This window comes from Trachypithecus francoisi, unplaced genomic scaffold (assembly GCF_009764315.1).
Source record: "Trachypithecus francoisi isolate TF-2019V2 unplaced genomic scaffold, Tfra_2.0 Lachesis_group2, whole genome shotgun sequence".
Classification (NCBI taxonomy): domain Eukaryota; kingdom Metazoa; phylum Chordata; class Mammalia; order Primates; family Cercopithecidae; genus Trachypithecus; species Trachypithecus francoisi.
Genome location: NW_022681465.1, coordinates 151,201,040 through 151,227,108, shown reverse-complemented (window position 1 = coordinate 151,227,108; position 26,069 = coordinate 151,201,040). Strand labels below are relative to the sequence as shown.

At 39.1% G+C, this 26,069-nt stretch overlaps 1 long non-coding RNA gene across 1 annotated transcript; it reads right to left on the bottom strand.

The window, feature by feature from the left end:
- Window positions 1-10,173: 10,173 nt before the first annotated feature.
- On the bottom strand, window positions 10,174-25,551 carry LOC117064598. Its single transcript, XR_004429549.1, has 5 exons — window positions 23,412-25,551; window positions 21,362-21,432; window positions 15,099-15,200; window positions 14,724-14,824; window positions 10,174-10,512 (listed from the first exon to the last, which is right to left on the bottom strand). It is a non-coding gene; the product is annotated as an uncharacterized LOC117064598 (long non-coding RNA).
- Window positions 25,552-26,069: the final 518 nt, after the last annotated feature.

Here is a 26,069-nt window from a genome sequence, read left to right as displayed (position 1 = left end):
ATCGAGACCATCCTGGCTAACATGGTGAAACCCCATCTCTACTAAAAATACAAAAAATTGGCCGGGCGCGGTGGCTCAAGCCTGTAATCCCAGCACTTTGGGAGGCCGAGACGGGCGGATCACGAGGTCAGGAGATCGAGACCATCCTGGCTAACATGGTGAAACCCCGTCTCTACTAAAAAATACAAAAAACTAGCCGGGCGAGGTGGCGGGCGCCTGTAGTCCCAGCTACTCAGGAGGCTGAGGCAGGAGAATGGCGTGAACCCGGGAGGCGGAGCTTGCAGTGAGCTGAGATCCGGCCACTGCACTCCAGCCCGGGCCACAGAGCGAGACTCCGTCTCAAAAAAAAAAAAAATTAAAAATAAATAAATAAATAAATAAAAAATAAAAATACAAATACAAAAAATTAGCCGGGTGCGGTGGCGGGCGTCTGTAGTCTCTCAGCTACTTGGGAGGCTGAGGCAGGAGAATGGCGTGAACCCTGGAGGCGGAGCTTGCAGTGAGCCAAGATCGCGCCACTGCACTCCAGCCTGGGCGACAGAGTGAGACTCCGCCTCAAAAACAAAACAAAACAAAAAACAATTTCAAATGTGTTTCTCTGCATTTTCCTCTATACACACATTTATACACATACACATAGTTTTAAAAATAGTTGTTTTCCTTTTTTTCTTTGAGACAGGATCTCGCTGTGTTGCCTAGGCTAGAGTACAGTATCACGATCTCAGCTCACTGCAACCTCCGCCTCCTGGGTTCAAGCGATTCTCCTGCCTCAGCCTCCCAAGTAGCTGGGACTACAGGCGTGTGCCACCAGGCCCAGATAATTTTTTTTGTATTCTTAGTAGAGACAGGGTTTCACCACGTTGGCCAGGCTGGTCTCGAACTCCTGACCTCAGGTGATCTGCCTGCCTCGGCCTCCCAAAGTGCTAGGATTAAGGCATAAGCCACCACGCCCAGCCTATTTTCTTTTTTATATAAAAACAAAATGATGCCATGCTTGTTGCCCTGTAGATTTTTTTTTTTAAATTTACAATAACGTGAAGATTTTTTTCAGTTCAACTCTACATCACTCTTTTTAATTCCTGTATAAATTCCACATAATGCCAGATCGTAATGTCATAATACATTTAATTTTTCCAGATTTTTGCTACTCAAAACCAAAAATAGCACTTGCTCGCAATGATAAGTTTAGTACCTGAGCTTTATAAAACCTGGTCTAGGTGTATTACAAAAAGGATGTTTGGAAGACTATTATGAACTTTATGTGACTCCTTCCACAATAATCACATTCCTTTACTGGAACTCACTCATTTCTAGTATTCAGTGATGAATTGTGGCTCTATTTGTAGATGAATGGTGAAAAACAGAGACAGACATTCACAAGAAAAACAGAAAAATGTTAGAAAGATATGCCTTCATATACTTATCCAGAATAATTTCATGGGAGCTTCATTTCATCCAAAGACTTCTCCATTTAATCACAGATGAAAGGTATACATGAAAGAGGAAGTCTCAAGATAATTCAAATACTTGCTTAGACCTGTGATATTTTAATATAACCTGGTTGAACATTGGGTAGAAAGCAATCTAACATTTTTCTAGGTTATTACATGTTACCTGAGGGTAGACATATTCACTTTGTACCAGTGGAGCTTATTTCATTTTAAGAAAAACAAATTGCTTATCAAGTAATGAATCCAAGACAACCAAAAATCAAGGCAGCCATTCATGTATTTAAAAAATCTCAGTTAAAAAACCATCTGGCTATAAACTTCAGGAAATCTTCCTTATTAAATTATTGATACTATTTTATCCCTTGAATCAGCCTTTCAAGACATAATTCCATTCTGGGTTTAGTGGCTCATGCCTGTAATCACAACACTTTCAGAGGCTGAGGCAGGAGGATTGCTTGAGCCCAGGAGTTTGAGATTACAGTGAGCTATAATCAGTCACATCACTGTACTCCAGCCTCGGTCACAGAGCAATACACTGTCTCAAAGACAAAAAAGAAAGAAAGAAAAAAGAACTGCATTCCTAAATCAGGTTTATTCCATTCTCTATGGCTAATAGAATTCATCAGCCAGACACAGCACACATTTCTTCCCAACTGCTGTAGCTTTCCAGATCACTTTCCTCTGGTTTTCCTCAAGCCTATGATCAATTTTTCAGAAATCTTGGAGTCTGGAAGTCCCATTCTTCCTTGCACACTTTTCACAGTGATATACTAGCTTAGAGCCCAACCAGACATCTGGTAAGTCAGTGCTAGGACATAGGTGGGTGGTCCGTATATTTGGGATCAGTAGCAGCGCTAGATCTTTCCTGGAGATGCTTATAGGATGGGGAGGAAGCCTTGCACAGGCTAAACAAATAAAATTAGGATCATTCAGGTACTTTCTTTGCATAGATTTGGAATGATAGGGCCAAGGGGCTATGAGATGAGACCATTTTTGCTGCAGAGATGTGCATTTTAAAATAAATTCTTGGGATGTGAGTTAAAGAAACCAACACCATCTAGTTTAAGCTAAAAAGGATGATTTATTATAAGGATACAAGTTTGTTTCATTGAAACTAAGAATGGGAGTAAGGTTGGGCCTCCAGAAGGGGCCAGAACCAGTAACTTGGAAGCCAGAAAAATTCCTTTTTAAATTTATATTCTCTAATTCTCTCTCTTAATCTGTTTCATTCTTCCCTGTCTCTACAGATCAGCTTCCTCTCCTCCTCTTTGCCACAGCTTCTAATTTTATACACACTAGGTTCCAGTGGCCCATAAAAACCTACGTTCTGTTTCTATTTTTCTTTCCTTTTTTTTTTTGAGACGGAGTCTCGCTGTCGCCCAGGCTGGAATGCAATGGCATGATCTTGGCTTACTGCAACCTCGTCCTCTCGGGTTTAAGTGATTCTCCTGCCTCAGCCTCCCGAGTAGCTAGGATTACAGGTGCCCACCACCACGCCTGGCTAATTTTTATATTTTTAGTAGAGACAGGGTTTCAACATATTGGCCAGGCTGGTCTCAAACTCATGACCTTGTGATCTGCCCGCCTTGGCCTCCCAAAGTGCTGGGATTACAGGCATGAGCCACCACACCCAGCCACATATGTTCTGTTTCTAATTCCTAGTTCCAACATCCTCCCGGAAAGAAAAACTAATTGGATCACGTTGAGTCAGGTAGCCCATCAGCCATGTGCCAGAGGACTGTGGGTAGGAAGGAGAATTCTCAGAAAAAGGGAGATCAGATACTTAGAGACAACTTCAATAGCTTACTGATAGCTGATATTCCCCGGATGTATATTAAACATCAGTGTACAGAATCTTAGAAACTTAGGGCCCCAAGGAAACTTATTTAACAAATGAGAAAATTGAGGCTCACAGAAAGGGCAATGACTCATTCAATGTTACACAGGTAGTCAATGACAAGGCAGTCATTCTCCTGTTACCACTCTACTGCACAACTAGAGGCCACCAGGAGTGAATGACAATACTCATTTCACTATATGTTTGAGAGCCAAAAGTAGTACAATTTAGGGAGGTCATGTTAATTTTATATAGAGAGTAGTATTTCATTGTTATATGTGTTTTATTAATCTTTTTATTCAAGATGAAATATCAATATTGATTTCCCTTTATTGATTCTAAAAGTAAAATAAGCTTTTATTTAAAAAAATAAAATAAAATATACAGAGGTCCAGAATTTGGAAAGTAGCAAGTGAAGTATCTCCAGAGAGGCACCATTAAGAATTTGGCATCTATTCCTCCTTTCCTTTTTTCATGCATTTATAACTGGGTGCTTGAAAGGACCCAATAAATAGCAGCCTTCTCTCTTGTCCAGGGTACTGAATTAATTGATAAATAAGACAAAAGAATGGCATAATAAGGCAAAAATATTCCTTTTATTAATAATAAAGATGTGTTAGAGAATGCAGATTAGTGTGAGGGCCAAATGGGACTGCTAGATGAACCCCAGAAATAGTCAAATTTTAATCCCAGTGTCTGGTAAGAAAGGCAGTGTTGAACAGAAAAGAACTATTATTCCCAGCAGAAAGCTTAATTCCAGGAGGAAAAGAGGCAGTGCTGAGCCAAGTATTAGTCATTTATTCTTACCCAAGTTGCCAATCAAATAAGTCCCTAAAACCTCCTAAAGCAGAGTGAATACAGGGGTACGGCAAAGTTAAGGGTGTGACTCCAAGTTCCCTTCGCATGCAAGAGAGCATCAGAGAGAAGGTGCATTTTTCTGTAAATATGTATATAGTTTTGAAAGGATCATACTGGTCTTACTTTCTGTAACTTGCTTTTTTTCACATAAATATAAATCCATTTAATTATTTGTATTAGTATTTCATGATATAGCTATAGTATAATTTATTTAACTAGTTCTCCACTAATAGACAATAAAGATTTTTTCAAATTTTTACTACCATGTAAGTTACCATGTAAGTCCAGTTATTACCTCAGGATAATTTTCAAAAAATAGAATTACTAGGTATAAAATATATACATTAAACTTCTTGTATATATTTCAAAATTGGCCTCTGGCAATGCAATATACTCTTTCCAAAAGTTTATGAGAATTTCTTCTACACCTTGCCCAACGCTGGATCTTAAGAATCTTTCTTATCTTTGAAAACATGATAATCAAAGATTATGATTTAATTTGCATTTCTTTACCATAAAAATGCACATTTTTTCCATCTCTTCCATCAAAAGATTATGAATTGACTGATCTGACTTATGGTGTCAACTATTTACCAGAACACAAGGTGCCTTTAAGTATCTGAGCAGCAAATTTGGCTTTAAAACAGTGTGAAAAATTGATGGTATTATTTGGCCCAGTGGATATATTAGATAGATTACAATGGGTGATCTCAGAATCAATGTTCAGTCCATATATTCATGCAATGGATAATTACTGTAATAAATGCAGACTTGACATTTCAGTAGACAGAACATAGTGCATTAGGCCTGTGTCCCAGAGGACTTGCTGGATCAGGAGCTTAGAAACTATCAATTACAGTAGGCCAAATGCCTTGGCTCTAGAGCTCCACCCTTCAGTCCTCATAATGGCCAAATAGGAGGGTGCAAGATTTTGTCATCCATACTTTTTGGAAAAGGAGCCAACATGTCATTGTTTTTAGTTCCCTGGGTACCTTAATAGAAGTATAATTAACTTCCCATATAGCAGACCTCAAGCCTGCTTTACAGAGTCTTAGATCTATTGAAAGAGTTGGTAATGCAAGTTAATAATACCAACAAAGTAAATTTTGACACTAATGTCTAATGATATATAGAAAAGATAATTGAGTTGAAATAATTAGTATCTATAAAGGGCTTAGATCAGGGTCAGGCTCAGAGGAAGCACTAAACAAATATAAGCCATTTTTAAAAAGTTGACAGTATGGCACATGAACCCATTTTGAGTGATTGAGGATCAATTTCTGTTTCTTTCTTTTTCTTCTCTTTCCTTCTCCTCCCAGTTCCCCAATTCATCCTCTTTCCTATACTTTTTCTCTTCTCCACTGATTCTTTTTACCCACCTCACCATTTTTTTTTCTCTCATGATTCTTTTTCTTCACCTTCTTCCCATACTATCCTTATTGAATGTCTTTGTAATCTACTCATCTCCAGTGAGAGTCAGGTTATGATGGAAATTCCCAATAACAACTAAGAAAATCAACAATTAAAAAAATTAAAATCTACTTAACATTTAATTAGGAAACAATTTAATTTTTCCAATTCAAGGCATTTCATATGGGCCATATGAAACCATAAGTTTACTCTTTTCTGACGGTATTTGTATGCCTTAAAAGTAAGTTGATCATTTTTTCTCTTCCATTTTTAGAGTTTATACTGGATACTTTCAAAGTTACTTTTATTGTAAGAAAACATGTGTTGGCTGGGTGCAGTAGCTCATGCCTGTAATCCCGGCACTTTGGGAGGCCAAGGCAGGTGGATCACCTGAGGTCAGGAGTTCCAGACCAGCCTGGCCAACCTGATGAAACCCCTTCTCTACTAAAAATACAAAAAATTAACCAGGCATGGTGGCGGGTGTTTGGACAAACGGAGGCAAGATGGTGCACTTTCGGGTTCTTCATCCCCCAACTTTTTCCGCAAGTGCGAAAATGCAGCCGGCAACCCAGGAAGGTGCAGACCAACTAGGCATGTGCCAGGTGATGTCAATCCGAAGAGACCAAGATTTACCTGGTCGCACCTGTGGAACGCCCCCTGACACGCCCGTGCCCCGCCTATTGCCCTCCCACTCCTAGAAAAGCCCCTCCGGAGGGACGCCACACGCGGCCTTCTCACAGCCCCACTCCTGTCGGGATGTCAGGACTGTGGGAACTCCGTCCGAGAGCCCCACGGGGGACTCTGTCGGCCTTCTTTGCCGGAGGCCGACAGACCTCTTCCCCACACCTTAGGTGACCAAAATAAACTTGCAGTTTTGCTCCTACACTTGCCTAGTTGCTGGTTCTTTTGTGCCCGCTCTGGTGGTCTTAGAAAAACAAATCAGTTGGTGCCGAAGACCGGGAGGAGATCCCTCCTCAGGCCTCTAAGGGTTGAGGAACCTCCTCCTGCTCCCAGGCGGCAGACGGACCAGGACCTGAGACTCGCTTCCCTCACTCTCACGGCCTCTCTGGGGTAAGTGCCCTTGTCTCCTCTTTACCTCCCTCGGCCAGAAATCCTGCGCAGGTCCGAGGTCCATTTTGAGCCACCAAGTGGCTCGGAGACCCGTTCAGACGGAGACGTCCGCCTGAAGGTAATCTCCACTTTGGCTCCATGAGCCTCCAGTCTGTCTCTGCTGTTCCAAAGGACGCTTTGAAGCCAGGCAGAGATCCACTTCCATTTCCATTGTGTCCATTGTGTAAGTAAAGAGGAAACAAACGGGAAACCCCCAGTCCAAATTTCCAAAGAGCACCGGCCTCTCTGGGGTAAGTGCCCTTGTCTCCTCTTTACCTCCCTCGGCCAAAAATCCTGCGCAGGTCCGAGGTCCATTTTGAGCCACCAAGTGGCTCGGAGACCCGTTCAGGACGGAGACGTCCGCCTGAAGGTAATCTCCACTTTGGCTCCATGAGCCTCCAGTCTGTCTCTGCTGGTTCCAAAGGAGCTTTGAAGCCAGCAGAGATCCACTTCTATTTCCATTGTGTCCATTGTGTAAGTAAAGAGGAAACAAACGGGAAACCCCCCAGTCCAAATTTCCAAAGAGCACCCCCCTTAGGGTGCCTCCTAGCCAATTTAAAAATCTTACAGCTTGAACAAGACCTTAGGAGGAAGCGGTTAATTTTCCTTTCCACTGTGGCGTGATCGACCTCAGCAATTTCTGCCAGCGGCTAGGCAAGTGGTCTGAAATTAATTACGTACAAGGCTTTTGGGCCTTAAGCTCTCGTCCCTATACTCCTCCTTCTCTCCCCGCTCTCTCCACCCCCTCCCTTCCTGCCCAGACTCCTCCTTCCTCCTCCTTATCTACTAGTAATCCACTCGGTCCCGTGCCTCCTTCCGGGCCCCCAACTGGCTGTCTTGAGTCCCCTATCTCTGCCCACACCCTCCTACAGTGTTAGCGCCTTTGCGAGAGGTGGCTGGGGCGGAGGGGGTAGTCAGAGTACATGTCCCTTTTTCATTGGCCGATCTTTCCAAAATTGAGAAGTGTTTAGGGGATTTCTCAGCTAATCCCACCATCTACATAAAGGAATTTAGATACTTTTGTCAGGCCTATGACTTAACTTGGCATAACCTCCAGGTTATCCTAACCTCTACCCTAAACTGACTGAGGTTCTAACCCAGTATACCCCCTTAGATCCGGCCTCCCCCACAGGGGCCACCATTTTGGCGTCTTATTTCATTTCTCAATCAGCTCCTGACATTCGTAAAAAACTTCAAAAGGTAGAGGATGGTCCTCAGACACCAATACAAGACCTGGTTAAATTAGCCTTTAAGGTCTATAACTCCAGAGAGGAGACGGCAGGCTCGCCTCAAACAGAAGTTACAGCTCCTAGCAGCGGCTTTACAGCCCAGTCGTAACCCCAGGCCAGAGAGTACACACTCCGCAGACTCCAAGGCTACGAAAGGAGCCTGCTATAAGTGCAGCAAGGCAGGACACTATGCCAACAGGTGTCCGCAAGGTCCCTGAGCCCCAACGCAGCCTTGCTATAAGTGCAAGGCGTCAGGACATTGGGCCAGTGAATGTCCTAACCCTCGTCCACCAGCAGCCCCCTGCCCTGCTTGCCGGCAGGGAGGACACTGGAAGTCTGATTGCCCCACCCTGAGAACAGGTGCTGCGTCTCCACGTGACCCCCTTTCCCAGGATCCTGGGAGCTCCTTCCAGCTCCTACATCTGGACGACAACTACAACTGAAGGTGCCCAGACTCGGGGACCCCCATCACCCTCGCTGAGCCGCGGGTAACTCTCCTGGTAGCGGGTAAGACAATCAATTTTTTAATCAACAGCGAGGCTACCTATTCTGTTTTGCCGTCCTTCTCTGGACCTAGCCTTCCATCCAATATCTCTGCAGTAGGAGTAAGCGGAAAGCCATCCACTCCACAAAAACTCCACTCCTTAACTGCTGCCTGGCCAACAAATACTCTGCGCACTCCTTCCTCATTCCCAGCTAAAAAGGGCCCCTACCGAAAGCAATCAGTGGAAATCAGTTTGGCTTTCCCCGACTCGCCTCAAACTTACTAAATTTTCTTAACTATCTCATACTCCTCAACCTTGCTGGGACCTTCCTTCTGGGTTTTGCCCCTATTCCAACAAATGCTTCCATTCCTCATTCCTATACTAATACTGTGCCTTATTTTATTCTTCATCCGTACGTCCAAATGCCAACCATGGGCCCCAACCTTAACGACGCCCCTTAACAGCAGGAAGTAGCCAGACAGACCAGGGTGCCCCTTATCACTATTATCAATAAAAGGTTGGACTGTTTGGACGAACGGTGGCAAGATGGTGCACTTTCGGGTTCTTCATCCCCCAACTTTTTCCGCAAGTGCGAAAATGCAGCCGGCAACCCAGGAAGGTGCAGACCAACTAGGCATGCACCAGGTGATGTCAATCGGAAGAGACCAAGATTTACCTGGTCGCACCTGTGGAACGCCCCGACACGCCCGTGCCCCGCCTATTGCCCTCCCACTCCTAGAAAAGCCGCTCCGGAGGGACGCCACGCGCGGCCTTCTCACAGCCCCACTCCTGTCGGGATGTCGGGACTGTGGGAACTCCGTCCGAGAGCCCCACGGGGGACTCTGTCGGCCTTCTTTGCCGGAGGCCGACAGACCTCTTCCCCACACCTTAGGTGACCAAAATAAACTTGCAGTTTTGCTCCTACACTTGCCTAGTTGCTGGTTCTTTTGTGCCCGCTCTGGTGGTCTTAGAAAAACAAATCAGCGGGCGCCTGTAATCCCAGCTACTTGGGAGGTTGAGGCAGGAGAATTGCTTGAACCCGGGAGGCAGAGGTTGTGGTGAGCCGAGATCACACCATTACACCCCAGCCTGGGCAACAAGAGTGAAACTCCATCTTAAAAAAAAAAGAAAAAGAAAAAAGAAAACATGTGCATCTTAGGCTACTGAAAAGAGAAAGGAAAAGTGTCTACAGAAACTTGATTGCTTGCAGAGATGACTGATCCCTCCTAATTAAGAAAACAAAAATCACATAATTTTTATTTCTTTTTCACTTAGTTCCCTGTCTCTTTGCTTGTCTGAGGAGTCAGTGAGAACACAGAGGGCTAAAAGAAGAAAACTTAGAAATACAGGTAGGTTGAAGGCAGACTTCAAAGAGTTTTTACCCATACTATACAAAACCCAAAAATATCAATTGGATTAAATAAATAAATATAAATTAAACCATAAAGAACTAGAGTAAAACAAAAGTGCATGTCCGTTATGGGGAGAAAGACTTTCTAAGCTTAAAGGCAGTAAATTAAAGCACAAAGAATGGAATAGATTTGATTACATAAATTTATTTTATATCCTAAAGTTAAAAGGCAAAACATTGCAAAAATATTAACAGAAAGTACAATAAAAGATAATTTGAATTATATAAAGAAATCATACAAATTGATAAGAAAAATACTCAAGTTCCAAGTCATATGAACAAATGATTCACCAATGAATTTTTAAATGTTGAGGAAAATGTTCAACTGTTCAACTTCATTAGTAATCAAAAGTAGAAACTTGAAACAATTAGATATCATTTGTTACTTGTTACATTATTAAGAAGTTTTTAAAATTCCAGTTTTTAGTTCTTATAAAGATGTGCAGTAACATTTTCTCTTCACTCCTTTTTCCATTCTTGGGGAGCTCTGATGACTTGATGTTTCTAGCCTTTCTATACCGGATCCCTCTTTTTTAGGGGAAAAGATTTAGCTGGTAAATGAACTGAAAGGCTACACTGGGCATGCATAAATCATTCCTGTTCTCTTTTCTTCCTCTTGGATCAAACTCCTCACCCGGAGCTCCTGCTGTACTCTTGCTGGTGTGACAGGGAGGCCTGCCCTGGGTTTAATTTTGCAGGTCTGTAGAAGAGGCATATTTGCCTGGAGATACAAATATATTTCTAATATGAGATTCATTGTGATAAATAGGATATTTTGGTCTCCATTTGCCTTCTTCTATGTTTCATACCTCTATTGCTTTAAATATTGGCCACAAAGAGGAATATTATTTATTAATGCCCATCAAAATTCAACACTGTGTCATTGTGTATGCAAAGCGTTAAAGATATTTAAAGTGTTTTCTCCATTCCTGGAAATTACATTTAGACAAAGCCATATGCACTAATATCTTCACTACATTTTTATTAGTAATGATATAATAATGGTTATGAACCTATGCTCCATGTACTAATGAAGTTGTCCTTAAAAGGCAAAAATCAACATGTAAAAGAATATACATACTTCAGTTAGTCAACCAATATTTTTTAGCAACTATTATGAGCCAAGTACTTTGCTATATAAAGTAAAATACAAAGAAAAAAGACTGGACCCAACATAGTGGCTCATGCTTATAATCCCAGCACTTTGGGAAGCCAAGTCAGGAGAATCGCTTGAGAAGTCTGAGACCAACCTGGGCAACATGGTGAGACCCCATCTCTAAAAAAAAAAAATTAGCTGGGCCTGGTGGTGTATACCTGGTCTCAGCTACTTGGGAAGTTGAGAGGGGAGGATCCCTTGAGCCCAGGAATTCAAGGCTGCAGTGAGCTATGATTGCACAACCCCACTCCAGCCTGGTTGACAGAGTGAGACCCTGTCTCAAGGAAAAAAAAAAAAAAGAAGAAAGGAAAAGAAAATAAAGAAAAAAGACTAGAAGGAAACGTATCAAAATTCTTAATGTATATTTTTAAGTAGTGGTACAAAGTCTGTATCTTCTTTCTGATTATATGCATCTTGTGTCTTTTAAAATTAGCAAGTATTACTTTATAAAAGGATAAACACCTTCAGAATATATAGAAAGCACCAAAAATTCAACAACAAAAAACAGACAGTCCAATTAAAAAATGAAGGTTGGGAGTGATGGTTCATGCCTGTAATCCTGGCACTTTGGGAAGCTGAGGCTGGCAGACTGCTTGAGCTCAGGGGTTCAAGTCCAGCCTGGGGAACATGGCAAAACCTTGTCTCTACAAAAAAAAAAAAAAAACAAAAATTAGCCAGGCATGGTGGTGCACGCCTGTAGTCCTAGCTACTCGGGAGGCTGAGGTAAGAGGATGGCTTGAGCCTAGGAGGCAGAGGTTGCAGTGAACCAAGATCGTACCACTGTAATCCAGCCTGGGCTGCAGAGTCAGACTCTGTCTTAAAAAAAAAGAATGCAAAGGACTTAACCAGACATTTCTCCAAAGAAGATATACAAATGGCCAATAAGCACATGAAAGGATACTCAACATCACTAATGATCAGTGAAATGCAAATTAAAACTACAATGAAGTGCCATCTCACACCCAGGATGTGGTTGGCTATCACATATCCTTTTGATGGTAGCCATTTGTTTTGTGGATAGCTACCATCAAAACAAAACAGAAAATAACAAGTGTTAGTGAGGATGTGGAGAAATTCTAACCCTTGTGCACCATTGATGGGAATGTAAAACGGTGCAGTCACAGTGGAAAACAGTATGACCAATCCTCAAAAAATTAAAAACAGAATTACCATAGGACCCAGTAATACCACTTTTGGGTATATACCAAAAATAATTGAAAGCAAGGTCTTAAAGAGACATCTGTAAACCCACGTTAATAGCAGCATTATTCACAATAGCTTAAATGTAGAAGCAACCCTAGTGTCCATCAATGGATGAAAGGAAAAACAAATGTGATATACATACAATGGAATATAATACAACTTTAGACAAGGAAGGCAATTCTGGCACATGCTACAACATGAATGAAACTTGAGGGCATTATGCTAACTGAAATAAGCCAGTCACAGAAAGACAATATACTGTATGATTCTACTTGTATGAAATATTAGAGAAGTCCAAGTCATGGAGTCAAAAAGAATGGTTGTTGCCAGTGACTGTGCGGAGAAAGAAATGGGGACTTATTGTTTAATGGGTACAGTGTTTTAATTTCACAAGATGAAAAGAGTTATGGATGAATGGTGGTAATGGCTGTACAACATAATACATACCTTTCATACTACTGAACTATACATTTAAAAATGGTTAAGATGGTTAATGTTATGTGTATTTTGCTGCAATAAAATATTGAAAGGAATTATATGCCAAAATAAATTCAAGATGAAGTAAAACACACCAGGAGACAGAGAGAGAGAGAGAGAGAGAGAGAGAGAGACAAATAATATAACTATTAAGAGCAAGTGTGGTGTAGCAGTTAGGATTAGTTTAGGTTAGCGTATTTTTTAAAGATTCAAAATAAAAGTGACTTAAAAATGATAGCAATTATATTCCTCACATAAAAAGAAGCCTGGATGTAGGGAGGCAGGTCTGTGGAGGTAGCTTTACTGTGACATTAAGGATCTAGGGTCATATCTTCTGTTCTGCCACCCTTAGCGTGGAACATTATCAAGGTCTCTCATAGTTTAATATGACTGCTAGATCTCCAGCCCTTTCAGGAGCAGGAACAAGAGAGAGAAGTCTTTTAAGGTTTCCCAGAATTCCCACCTAACATTTCTGTTTATTTCTCACTGGTCAAATAGACAACAAAAAATTACATGCTCACATGGTCACAACCTGATGCAAGAATGTGAGCCATTAGAAATAATCATTCTCTATCTAAAGAGGACAGAATATTGGAGTTATAGCCTCTGTCACAAAATGGGTGAATTTTAAAACATAATCTCAAAGTGGGGAAAAGTTTTATAAGAATAACAGAATACTAAGAAGTTATGGAAGAGAAAATGCTTATGTTGCATATATAATTTTAAAAATTGCATTAAAAAATTACCATGAATAAGTCAAATTATAAATTTATTATAATTTTAAAATAAATTATATAAATTATAAAATTATTTATAATTTAACTAAGTCAAATTATAAATCTATTATAAATTCTTATTTATATCAGAGGACTAATTTCTATACATATAAGTAATTCCTACAAATTAATAAGAAAAAGCACAAAGAAATATAAAATAACAGCAAATGGCCAAGAAGAAGTAAATGCTCAAAAGGGTTATATAAGATAAATCAAAATATACTATATATTATAAATATTTATTACATACCTATCTAATGTATTATAAATATTTATATTATAAATCTTTATTAGAAATATAAAAATAAAACACGTTTGACAGTCCTTTAGAAACTAACAGCCAAAAAATGAATTTAGCTGCCTAGAAATGGGAAAAGTATACTGAAAAAAAAAAACAACACAAAATTTTCCAGGTGTGGTGGCTCATGCCTGTAATCTCAGCACTTTGAGAGGCCAAGGTGGGTGGATCACTTGAGGCCAGGAGTTCAAGACCAGCCTGGGCAACATGGCAAAAACCCTCTTTACTGAAAATATAAAAATTAGCTGGGTGTGGTGGCCCGCACCTGTAATCCCAGCTACCTGGGAGGCTGAGGCACAAGAATCACCTGAACCTGGAACCTGGGAGGTGGAGGTTGCAGTGAGCCGAGATTGTGCCACTACACTCCAGCCTGAGTGAGACAGTAAGATCCTGTCTCAAAAAAAAGAAGAAAAATTATTTGGAAAACATTAAATAAACCCAGGCCAGTTTATAAGACCTATATACACTGGAGCAGTGGTTGTTAGTCCTGGCTAAACCTAGAGTTACAGAGTTGCCACATTTAACAAATGAAACATAAGATGTCCAGTTAAATTTGAATTTCAAATAAATAGCAAATAACTTTTTACTTTAAGTATGCCTCGTGCAATATCTCCTATACAATATTTGGGACATACTTATATGAAAATATTATTTGTTTTCTCTAAAATTTACATCTAACTGATATCTTACACTTTATGTGACAATGCCCGGGCTCTACTACAAGCCAAATAAATCAGAATCTCTGGGGTTGTGGCTTGGGCATTGTTTTGAAAAATTCCCCAGGTTAGAATCACTCAGTGCATAGCTAGGATGGAGAACCATTGCTCTAGAAAATGATAATTTTAGATGAATTATTAGGGTAAATTGGCATCAGGAGAATTGACTTTAGGTGAATTGGTACCAAGGTGAACTAAATTCCTGTTATCATCTTAGCAAGCTATTTAACAAAAGGTTGTTCATCCCTCTTGGTATACACATCATGTCCTTCTAGGAACCTAATCCATTTTGTAATCATTACTTACAGCGTCCCACTTTGAATTTGGCATCTACCTCTGGTTGCCTTCTTTGCATAAGTGAGGTCTCTTCTGAGAGCAGCTTGCCTGTCTTGCGTGTTAGCCAAGGCCTGGAATTGAAGATGTGAACATGCTTATCTTGAAGGTTTCAAATCAGCAATGACTTGGAAATCCCTTTTAATGCTTTCAGGCAGTTTTATTTTTCACTTGCATAGATGAGGAAATTGTAAGTAAGAATAATTTGATGACTTTTAGGTGTTAGGGACATAACCAAAGGCAAATTCAAGTATCTTAACCCTTAATTAATTAAGTTGGTTTAAGAAAAGATACTATGGTCTCTAATTTTGGTAAGTGTTGTTTATAAAAACAGATCGACAAACTTACATCTCCACACTTCTTTCAAAACAAAATGTCACCTTGGAGCACTTCTTTCTTGTTCTATGCAGCTAAAGTGCTATCTCTCTCATCATCAGCTCCAAATGACCACTGTGGCAGAGAAGAATGGGCTGTTATTTGATGCCAAATTGAATCTGCAGAGACTCAGTGAACTAAGACCAGGGAGTTATTACAGTGATTCAGTATGTGTGTGTCTATTTGTGATTTTTAACACTGATAGTAAGCAAGGCTTACTTTTAATTTCCTCTTAAATATTAGGATGTTTCAAAATGTCCACAGTTACTGATTAGGCCATTGTGTTTCTGATCTTGGTGATAAAAAGTAGTGAATTTTTAAACTTCAAAAAAAATTCATTTGGGAGGTTCTAACTGAACTTTCCATATTTCAAGAGTACCCAACCTAGCCATAGGAAAACAGGAATATTCTTCAGCTCAGTGCTAAATTTCAGTCATGCTTATTGCCCTTTGGTTTTCTCAGGCTACTGCCCCATGTGAGAGCTAGCAGTATCAGCAGCACAACTATCATCCCAATATTCTGATCATCTGAGAAGCATGGGCTTCAGGAATAAATTTGTTTTCAAAAAGGGTACAAAGCCAGAAACTTGATTCCTCCATTTATGGATAACATCCAAGATAGATGGAAAGAAACTCACACCAGACAGCAACTGCCTTGTCTCTGGTCTCCATATCTGCATTGGCACAGGTCAAACACAGTCTCTATGTGCCCCCGGGCTTAAAGGAAAGCATCAGTTTTAGCTAAGCGAGAGCCCCAGAATTCTTTATATTTGTGATACAATCCAAATCCCTCACTTTAATATACATGCTTATAAAAATCCGAAGCTTCATAAATCAAAAACTAGATTTATAAATTCAAAGACTTGTAAACCTAAAACTTTGCCCACATCAGGCTTGTATTCACATATGTTAATGTAACAGGAGAAAAACATCACAATATTGCTAGCTGTTCTCATTTTATATTTGTAATTACAAATCTCAAGTGGCCCTTAATGTTGTCTGGCAATTATATAGTATTTTCCTAGCCCATTTACTCTCTAATCTGCATTCATCCTACCTTGACTGATTCCTACGTTCTGGTCTCTTTCCAACTTTCAGCACTCCTCCCACTCCTCCATCAGTAGAACATCTAACTTTGAATAAATTTGATAAATGAAATGATCATAGGAGCTGCCCATAAGTTTTTATCTTGTTGCCCTACTGACCTGCCTTTGTTCTCTTATACTCTATGTTATGTTCTGTGACTACTAGATGAACTCTCTGTGTCATGTACTCAAGGACATTGCTTTCTACCACCACTGTATTATCAGTTTTCTCTTTTCTACTGGATCTTTACCATCACCATACAAGCATGTTGTTATTTCTCACATCTTAAAATAACTATTTATTGATCTCGTTTTTCCTTTCAGCTACTGAACATTTCTCTCTTCTTTATACAAAAAATTCCTTGAAAGTGTTCCCTATACTGACTATCTCCAATTCCTCCTCTAATTTATTTTTTATAGTTTTAAAATTATTATATTACATTATATCATATTATATTTTTGAGACAGAGTCTTTCTTTGTTGCCTAGACTGGGTGCAGTGGTGTGATCTTGGCTTACTGCAACCTCTACCTCCCGGGTTCAAGTGATTCTCATGCCTCAGCCTCCTGAGTAGCTGGGATTATGGATGCACACCACCATGTCTGGCTTATTTTTGTGTTTTTAGTAGAGATGAGGTTTCACCATGTTGGCCAAGCTGGTCTTGAACTCCTGGCCTCAAGTGATCCACCTGCCTGAGCCTCCTAAAGTGCTGAGATTACAGGTGTGAGCCACTGCAAACGGTCCGAGTTTTAAGATAATTATATTTAAACAATTAGTACTCATAGCTACTTGGCTGTAGGTTCAGATGACTTCATTTGAAACCACTATTCTTCATTTTAGAAATTAGCACTTGTCCTGAAGAGATCATTGCAATGCTCAATTTTATTTTTTTAAAAAAGTTTAAACCTATAGAAAAGTTGACAGAATAGTAAAATAAACCTCTGTATTCCTTTCATCAAGATTCACCATTTAACATTGGCCACATTTGCTTCTCTCTTTCTCTCTCCCTTACCCTTTCCTTCCCTCTTTCCCTTTCCATCCTTCATTCTCTTCCTTCCTCTCTGTGTAATTTTTGGTGTACCGTTTCAAAATATGTTTTGGACATGACACATCACTGCTAAATAAAGCAGCATACACTTCCTGAGAATAGGACATTCTCCTATTCTCCTACATAATCATGATGGCATTTTCTCTTTTATTTATGTTTCATTTATTTATTTACTTATTTATTTAAGACAGAGTCTCGCTCTGTCACCCAGGCTGGAGTGCAGTGGCATGGTCTCAGCTCACTGCAACCTCAGCTTCCCGGGTTCAAGTGATTCTCCTGCCTCAGCCTCCTGAGTAGCTGAGATTATAGGCGCCCACCACTATGCCTGGCTAATTTTTGTAGTTTTTTAGTAGAGACGGGGTTTCACTATGTTGGCCAGGCTGGTCTTGAACTCCCCACCTCAGATGATCTGCCTGCGTTGGCCTCCCAAAGTGCTGGGATTACAGGTGTGAGCTATCATGCCTGGCCTGTATTTGATTTTTTTCTAGATTCTCTGTATAAGTGAGATCATGCAGTATTTCTCCTTCTGTATCTGGCTTATTTCACTTAGTACAATGTCCCATAGTTTCATCCATGTTGTTGTAAATGGCAGTATCTCCTTCTTAGGATGGCTATTATCCAATAGACAAGAGATAGCAAGTGTTGGTAAGAATTTAGAGAAAAAGGGACACTTGTACACTGTTGGTGGGAATGTAAATTGGTATAGCCATTAAAGAAAACGGTATGGATGTTCCTCAAAAAATTAAAAATAGAACTGCCATATGATCCAGCAATTCTCCTGGATGTATACCTAAAGAAAATAAAATCATAACCTCATAGAGATATCTGCACTCCCATGATCATTGCAGCATTATTCATAAGAGCCAAAGTATGGAAACAACTCAATTTTCCATTGACTGATGAACAAACAAAGAAATCGTGATACAAATATATGCCATGGGCTATTATTCAGCCTTAAAAAGGAGATACTGCCTAAAGTGTAATCTTTAGAATTGCTTTAGTGTACGGTCTGTTGGTGGTAAACTTGTCTTTTGGAGTCTGAAAATGTCTTTACTTCATATTTGCTTTTGAGAATTTATTTTTATTTTTAATTTTTTTTGAGATGGAGTTTGGCTCTTGTTGCCCAGGCTGGAGTGCAATGGCTGGGCTCACGGCAATCTCCGCCTCCTGGGTTCAAGCGATTTTCCTGCTTCAGCCTCTCAAGTAACTGGGATTACAGGCATGCACCATCATGCCCGGCTAATTTTGTATTTTTAGTGGAGACGGGGTTTCTCCATGTTTATGCTAGGCTTTGAATTCTAGATTAACTTTATTTTATATCAGAACATTGACAATATCATTCCATTGTCTTAACATTCCTCTTTTGCTGCTGAGTTCATTCTCAGTCTGTCACTACTTTATTTACTATTTATTTATTTATTTTTGAGACACAGTCTTACTCTGTCACCCAGGCTGGAGTTCAGTGGTGCAATCTCTGCTCACTGCAATCTCCACCTCCCAGGCTCAAACGCTTCTTTTGCCTTAGCCTTCCAAGGAGCTGGGATTACAGGCACTGGCCACCACACCTGGCTAATCTTTGTATTTTTGGTAGAGACGGGGTTTCACCATGTTGGCCAGGCTGATCTTGGACTCCTGACCTCAAGCGATCCACCCACCTCTGCCTCCCAAAGTGTTGGGATTACAAGCATGAGCCACAGTGCCCATCCTATTTTTTAATTTTTTAAAAAATTTACCTTTCCTGTGGTGCTGAAGCCTGTCACTACTTTAAAATAAATCTCTCTTCTATACCTATTTTAAGATAATCTTTCTCATCTTCACTGTCCTGCAGTTATACTGTGGTGTACGTATGTGTTTGTTTTTATTTTATATGAGATGCACTTGGTTTCTGAATTTGTGATTTGGTATTATGAAAAATTCTAATGAATTATTTCTTTAAATATTGCTTCTACTCTTTTACACTTCAGAGACTGCAATTATACCTATGTTTATCATTTCACTCCATTTTCTATGTCTTTTAAACCCTTTTTATAATCTCTATCTCTTTTCTGTCTTACAGTCTGCTTGTCTTCTAGTCTATTATTCTTTTTCATTCATGTCTGATTTGTTCTTAAACCTACTGACTGAATTTTAAACTTTTATTCATTACATTTTTGTATTTGTAGAAGTTTTATGTGTTCTTCATCCAAATATGCTTGCTCATTCCTCCATGATGTTTTTCCCTCTGCTTATTTTCAAACTTGTCTTCTATTTCTTTAAATATATTAAATATAATCTTTTTGGCCGGGCGCGGTGGCTCAAGCCTGTAATCCCAGCACTTTGGGAGGCCGAGACGGGCGGATCACGAGGTCAGGAGATCGAGACCATCCTGGCTAACACTGTGAAACCCCGTCTCTACTAAAAATAAAATACAAAAAAACTAGCCGGGCGAGGTGGCGGCGCCTGTAGTCCCAGCTACTCGGGAGGCTGAGGCAGGAGAATGGCGGGAACCCGGGAGGCGGAGCTTGCAGTGAGCTGAGATCCGGCCACTGCACTCCAGTCCGGGTGACAGAGCGAGACTCCGTCTCAAAAAAAAAAAAAAATAAATAAATATAATCTTTTTATATTGTATTCAATAATTTCATTATCTGAAGTCACTGTATGCCTGCTTCAGTTGTTTTTATTTCTGCTGGATCTCAATCTAGTATCTTGTTACATTGTTTTTTTTATGGTAAATCACCCACTTTCCTTAGAATTCTATATTTAGAAATTATTTGAAGCCTGGGATAAAGGTGGATTATTCTAGATAAAAGTGGTAAATCACCCACTTTCCTTAGAATTCTATATTTAGAAATTATTTGAAGCCTGGGATAAAGGTGGATTATTCTAGAGATAATATGTATTTACTTTGTCCAGGTTCCAGGGGTACTAGACATTTGAGATCAACATAAAATTATATTTTCTTTTTTTTTTTTTTTTTTTTTTTTTTGAGACGGAGTCTTGCTCTGCCGCCCGGGCTGGAGTGCAGTGGCCGGCTCTCAGCTCACTGCAAGCTCCGCCTCGCGGGTTCACGCCATTCTCCTGCCTCAGCCTCCCGAGTAGCTGGGACTACAGGCGCCCGCCTCGTCGCCCGGCTAGTTTTTTGTATTTTTTAGTAGAGACGGGGTTTCACCGTATTAGCCAGGATGGTCTCGATCTCCTGACCTCGTGATCCGCCCGTCTCGGCCTCCCAAAGTGCTGGGATTACAGGCTTGAGCCACCGCGCCCGGCCAAAATTATATTTTCAACTTGAAGTTTTGTTTCTGTTTCCCAACTATCCATGTCCACTGAATACAAGCTTCAAAACTACATGAGAATAAATAATATACCTGTTATGTACCCACAAAAATAAAAAATTTAAAAAATAAGATAAAATATTTCAATTAAGAAAAAAAAAAAAAAAAAAAAAAACTGCATGAAAACCAGAAGTGGTTTCAGATCCCTGGTGGTGATTCCTATCCTCCACCATCCTGCCCCTACAGTTAGTCTCAGGAACAGTCAGGTTTTTCAGTTAGGGTTTTTTGGTAGTCCCTGGGTGGAAGTCATATCTAGTTCACTTAACACTAAGCTGTATTTATCTCAGGGTCTCTCCTTTGATGAAGGAGAATCCCCTACTAGACTTCCTACACTAGTTGATTCGAAATCTTTTCACTTGGTGTTTGTGCTCAGTTAGGATGCGAAAACTGAAGCTCAATTACTGAACATTGGAGACGAACGGATATGAACCAATTACTGATACATGCAGTAAGGTGGATGAATCTCAAAGCATTATGCTAAATGAAAAATGCTAGCTGCAAAAGGGTACCTACTATATGACTCCATTTAAACAGGGATAGAAATCAGATCAGTTTTATCAGAAGCTGCAGGTGAGGTAAAGTATTACATACAAAGAGTCATGAAAGAACTTTTTGGGGTAATGAAAATATATATTTTTATTGTGGTGGTAGTTAAGTGACTATGTATGCTTGTCAAAACTTTCAGACTGTATCCCTTAAAATAATGAGTTTTATTGCATGGAAATTATATCTTCATGTACTCAAATGTAAATGAAACAAACTGAATACACACATACACGTACATGTGCACATACCTGAAATTCAAATGTATCCAGTCCTATAAACATCCCAGTTGGTATCAGCGCTCTGATGATCTCTCCGGTTCCTAGAAAGCAGAAATTTTTGTCAATCATTCATTACTGTATCCCCAATACCTAGAACGATCCTATCATACGTCCTTTATAAATATTTGTTTATTGACTAAACAAACGGATTTCTAAGCAGTGGCCCTCAAACTTTTAAAGATCAAAAGCACTTTGAGACCAGGTGTGGTAGTTCATGACTAATAATCCCAACACTTTGGGAGGCCAAGACAGGAGGATCACTTGAGGACAGAAGTTCAAGACCAGGCTGGGCAACACAGTGAGACCCTGTCTCTACCAAAAAAAAAAAAAAAAAAAAAAATTAGCCAGGTCTGATGGCACACACCTGTAGTCATAGCTACTTGGGAGACTGAGGCAGGAGGTTTGCTTGAGCCCAGGAGTTCTAGGCTGCTGAGCCATGCATGCCATTGCACTTCAACCTGGGCAACAAAATGAGACCCTATCTCAAAAAAAAAAAAAAAAAAAAAAGGAGAAAAAATGAGAACAAAGATATTATAATGAGAAAAGCACTAGACTTGAGTCAGAATCTGATTTCCAGGACTTTTTGTTTTACTAACTTGAGGTGTAATAATGGACATTCTACTTTACTGGTCTTCAGTTTCCTTATATATAAAATTAAAACTATACTGGCTATCTCTTCAATTTCGCACAGAAAAAAATATTATAATTTAAACTCTGCATAACACCTAATTACCTGCTTTCATTTACCTCTTCCACACTCAGATTTTCAGGAATAAAAAGAGGATGAATCATCAGTTAGGTGTTATCTTGAGTTTATTAAATCTTAGAAAAATTGAATTTCTTTCAGTGTTATACTCAGAGCATATTAGAAATAAAGCATCACTTATTAAATATTTCTTGATAAATTATTATATTCATCATGATTCATATTATGGAATTGGAATAAGAGGAAATGCTTAATCTGTACAGAAACCCCTTAGAGCCTCATGAGAGTGAAGTAATGAACAATTGGAGTGGTTAGGCAATCTTGGAAGAGTTAGAGAATAATACTTTAAAAATGTTCCAAAATTGTCTGAAAAGAATTTCAAAAATATTGCTAAAACTGATTATCACCTTATGATAGTGCATATCTGTATTACCTAATATTTCTCTAATTATTATATATTATACAATATATTTATAATTTATATATCATATATTTTTATAATTTATATATATATAATAATTAGAGAAATATTAGCTAATAGATAAGCACTATCATAATATTTATTAGCTAATGAATACTGATTACTACATAAAAATAAATAGCCTTTATAGGCAAAAAATAAAATTTGACAGTGAATAATCAATTTTTAAGGTGGTTTGAAGGTCACTAAGACGTATTAAGGCAAGTCACCCTAAAGGAGAGAAAAATAATGATAAATTTTATTCCCTTTCCCACAGTGTTCTTCAAATGCACCATCCTTTCATTGCTTCTAAATCTTTTACTAGCTTTTTACAATTGTTTTCCTTCCTCTTTGATAACTGTTCATCTTTCAGAGCCCAGCCTTTCCCAGCCTCCCATCTCCCATCTGTAGTTTTGAGTTCTTCTATTACCCTGTATTCTTATCCTGGCAGTCTGTAATATATTTGTTGTAACAATTTTTTTGTCTGTCTTACCATTAGGATCTAAGTTTTGTGAGGCTAGGATGGGATCCATCTCTTTCGACATTACATTTTCTGACTCCAGGAGAGGCCAAACATAGAAGATGCCTAATAATATTTAGTAACTGAATGACTATAGTGGTGATCGAGGGTTAGGTAAAAAACCAATCTTTAGAAGAGAAGTCCCTTGATTGTACAATGCTGTGAAAAAGAGCTGGCTCAGGTGACAGTATTCTAAAGCTCCTTTACTGGGCCCATAGAATGGACATGAGCTTTGTAGAGTGGGCAGTTTGCAAGATTAGGAGACCTAGTAATTACAACAATTATTGGAAACAGCCTCATCGTGGTACAAACACAAATAATACAAATAACTCACTTGCAAACATCAATGCATCACATGGAGTCCTCAGAAACATAGGACGTTCAACAAAGAGCTCTTTATGAAGAAAGCTTATTTTTCTATTTTGAGGTCCAGAGTAGGTATTTGTAATATCTCAGAAGAAGGGAAGAATTTAAAACTATTATTTTCATTATTATAAATCACAGAATTAAATAGTATCTTCAGAGCTATGAAGAAATCACGACTCAGTATTCCCTTTAGGCAGCCATCATTACAGTAAAACAATCTATACACTTTGATCTACTAATATTAAGAAATTGTGAATTTAGAAGTTAATTAATTATATGCATATAGACCATCAATCTTAGCAATTCATATGACCTCTACTTTGAGTAGTATTATTTAAAATGAACTCAAGCTCTGTAATATTTTCATAATGGATTATCATATTAGATCAGGTTTTTATTTTACTACTTCATTGAATCTGCTCTGCCAAGGTCACAAGAGGCTTCCATCTTTCTATCTCAAGTCCCATTTTACTAAACTAAAGCAGTATTTCCTTTCTCCTTCTTAAAACAGTTTCTCCACATGGCTCTCAGGGGACATTCTTTCCTGAATTTCCTCCTACCACACTGGTCATTCCCTCCTTCAGTCTCCTTTGCTGGCTTCTTTGAACCATTTTCTAGACCTCTAAAGCTGATGTGTATTAGGATTCACCATCTTCTCTATCTACATGAATTTTTCAGGTGACTTTACTTCATTGCTTTATAGTTTTCCCAATCTTTACTTTCAAATTCATATTTGTAGATATGGTATCTCCTCTAAGTCCCCAGATCCAAATATTCATTTGCCCACTTGATATGACTTAGATATTTAACAAACATTTCAAATTTAGCACGTCCAAAATAAAATTGTTGATTTTTCCATTCCGAAACTAACCCTAACTTTCCCCATGTTAGTAATGACACCACCAATCACTAAGATACTCAAAACAGAGAGCATTCTTTCCTTTATTATTTCATTTTCCATTAAATCCATCATGAAATCATGCCAATTTTTAAAAAAAAATTATGCTGCAAACCCAACCAATTTTTTTAACTTCAGCACTCCCACCCTTGTATAAACTACCATTATCTTTGGTCTGCATTATTGCCATGACCTTCTAATGAATTTCCCTTCTTCTACTCATATAACAGCCAGACTTGTCTTTTCATAATGTAAATCAAATCTCCATTCAAAACCCTTAATTGGTTTCTTATCATCCCCTTTCTCCTTTATAACGTTTGCCACTATTTCATATAATATTGTGTATCTATTTGTGGACTCCCTTAAAGGCAGGTGTTCCCTAATAATTCATACCATATATTATTCATGCTTTTGCCCAGAGTCTAGTGTCTGGCACTTCGTAGGTGCTCAATAAGTATCTGCTGAATAAATGAATAAATTACCAAGTATTTTATATTTTCTGGTATCGGGTATTACAACCTGGCAAAAGAGAAATAAGCAATGATTATTTGATGACCAATAACTGTTTTTCTAGCTACATCATAGTATCATACTTAGAGCCCCATGTACCATATTTTTTCTCATGTGACTGTAACAAATTCCAACTGTTTATTCTAGGTTACTTTTACTTCAGCTGCATAAGTCTTGTGATGTGCTATTTTCCATGAAGTGGCAATTTATGAATTATCCTTTTAACTCCAATAAAACATAAAGTTATATTATGAAGATATATATAGTGGAGTGTAAATTTTTACAATCAATTTACAGATATAGGCCTATGTGACATATATGGCCCTATATCTGTAGGCATGATTTTTTATAGTGAGTTACTATGATGGAGAACTTGAAAAAAATCTATGCTAATATCTCTTCAGAAATTTCTCTACTACTGAGACATAATATTTATTTTTATATGAGCAAGAACAATAAAAAGCAAATAGGGCTGTTAAGTATCAAAGCAGAGGCTAAACGTTAATAATTTACTTATTATTTCCACAAATACCTACTGAACCCCTACAATGTGCCAGGTATCATGCTAAGCACCAGGAAAACAGAAGAGAACAGGACAGATAGGGTCTCTGCTCTCACTAGAATTTACATTAGAGTGGAGAAGTTAGACAGTGAACAAGTAAACAAATATATATAAAAGTATTTAAAATTGTGATTAGTAGGCCGGGTGTGGTGGCTCATGCCTGTAATCCCAGCACTTTGGGAGGCTGAGGCGGGTGGATCACGAGGTCAGGAGATCAAGACCATCCTGGCTAACACGGTGAAACCCCGCCTCTACTAAAAATACAAAAAATTAGCTGGGCGTGGTGGCGGGAGCCTGTAGTCCCAGCTACTCGGGAGGCTGAGGCAGGAGAATGGCATGAACCTGGGAGGCGGAGCTTGCAGCGAGCCGAGATCGCGCCACTGCACTCCAGCCTGGGCGACAGAGAGAGACTCTGTCTCAAAAATAAATAAAAAATAAATAAAAAAAATAAAATTGTGATTAGTGCTCTACTGAAATAAGCATAATGCTGTAATCAATAAAAGAAGTGCACTGTGGCAGGTAGAATAATGTCCCCCTTAAAGGCGCCTACATCCTGGTCCTGACGCTGGTGAATATATTACGTAGCAAGGGGAAATTAACATTATGACAATTTGTCACAGCAGCAAATAGAAAAATAACAGAGATTTTAGATGGGA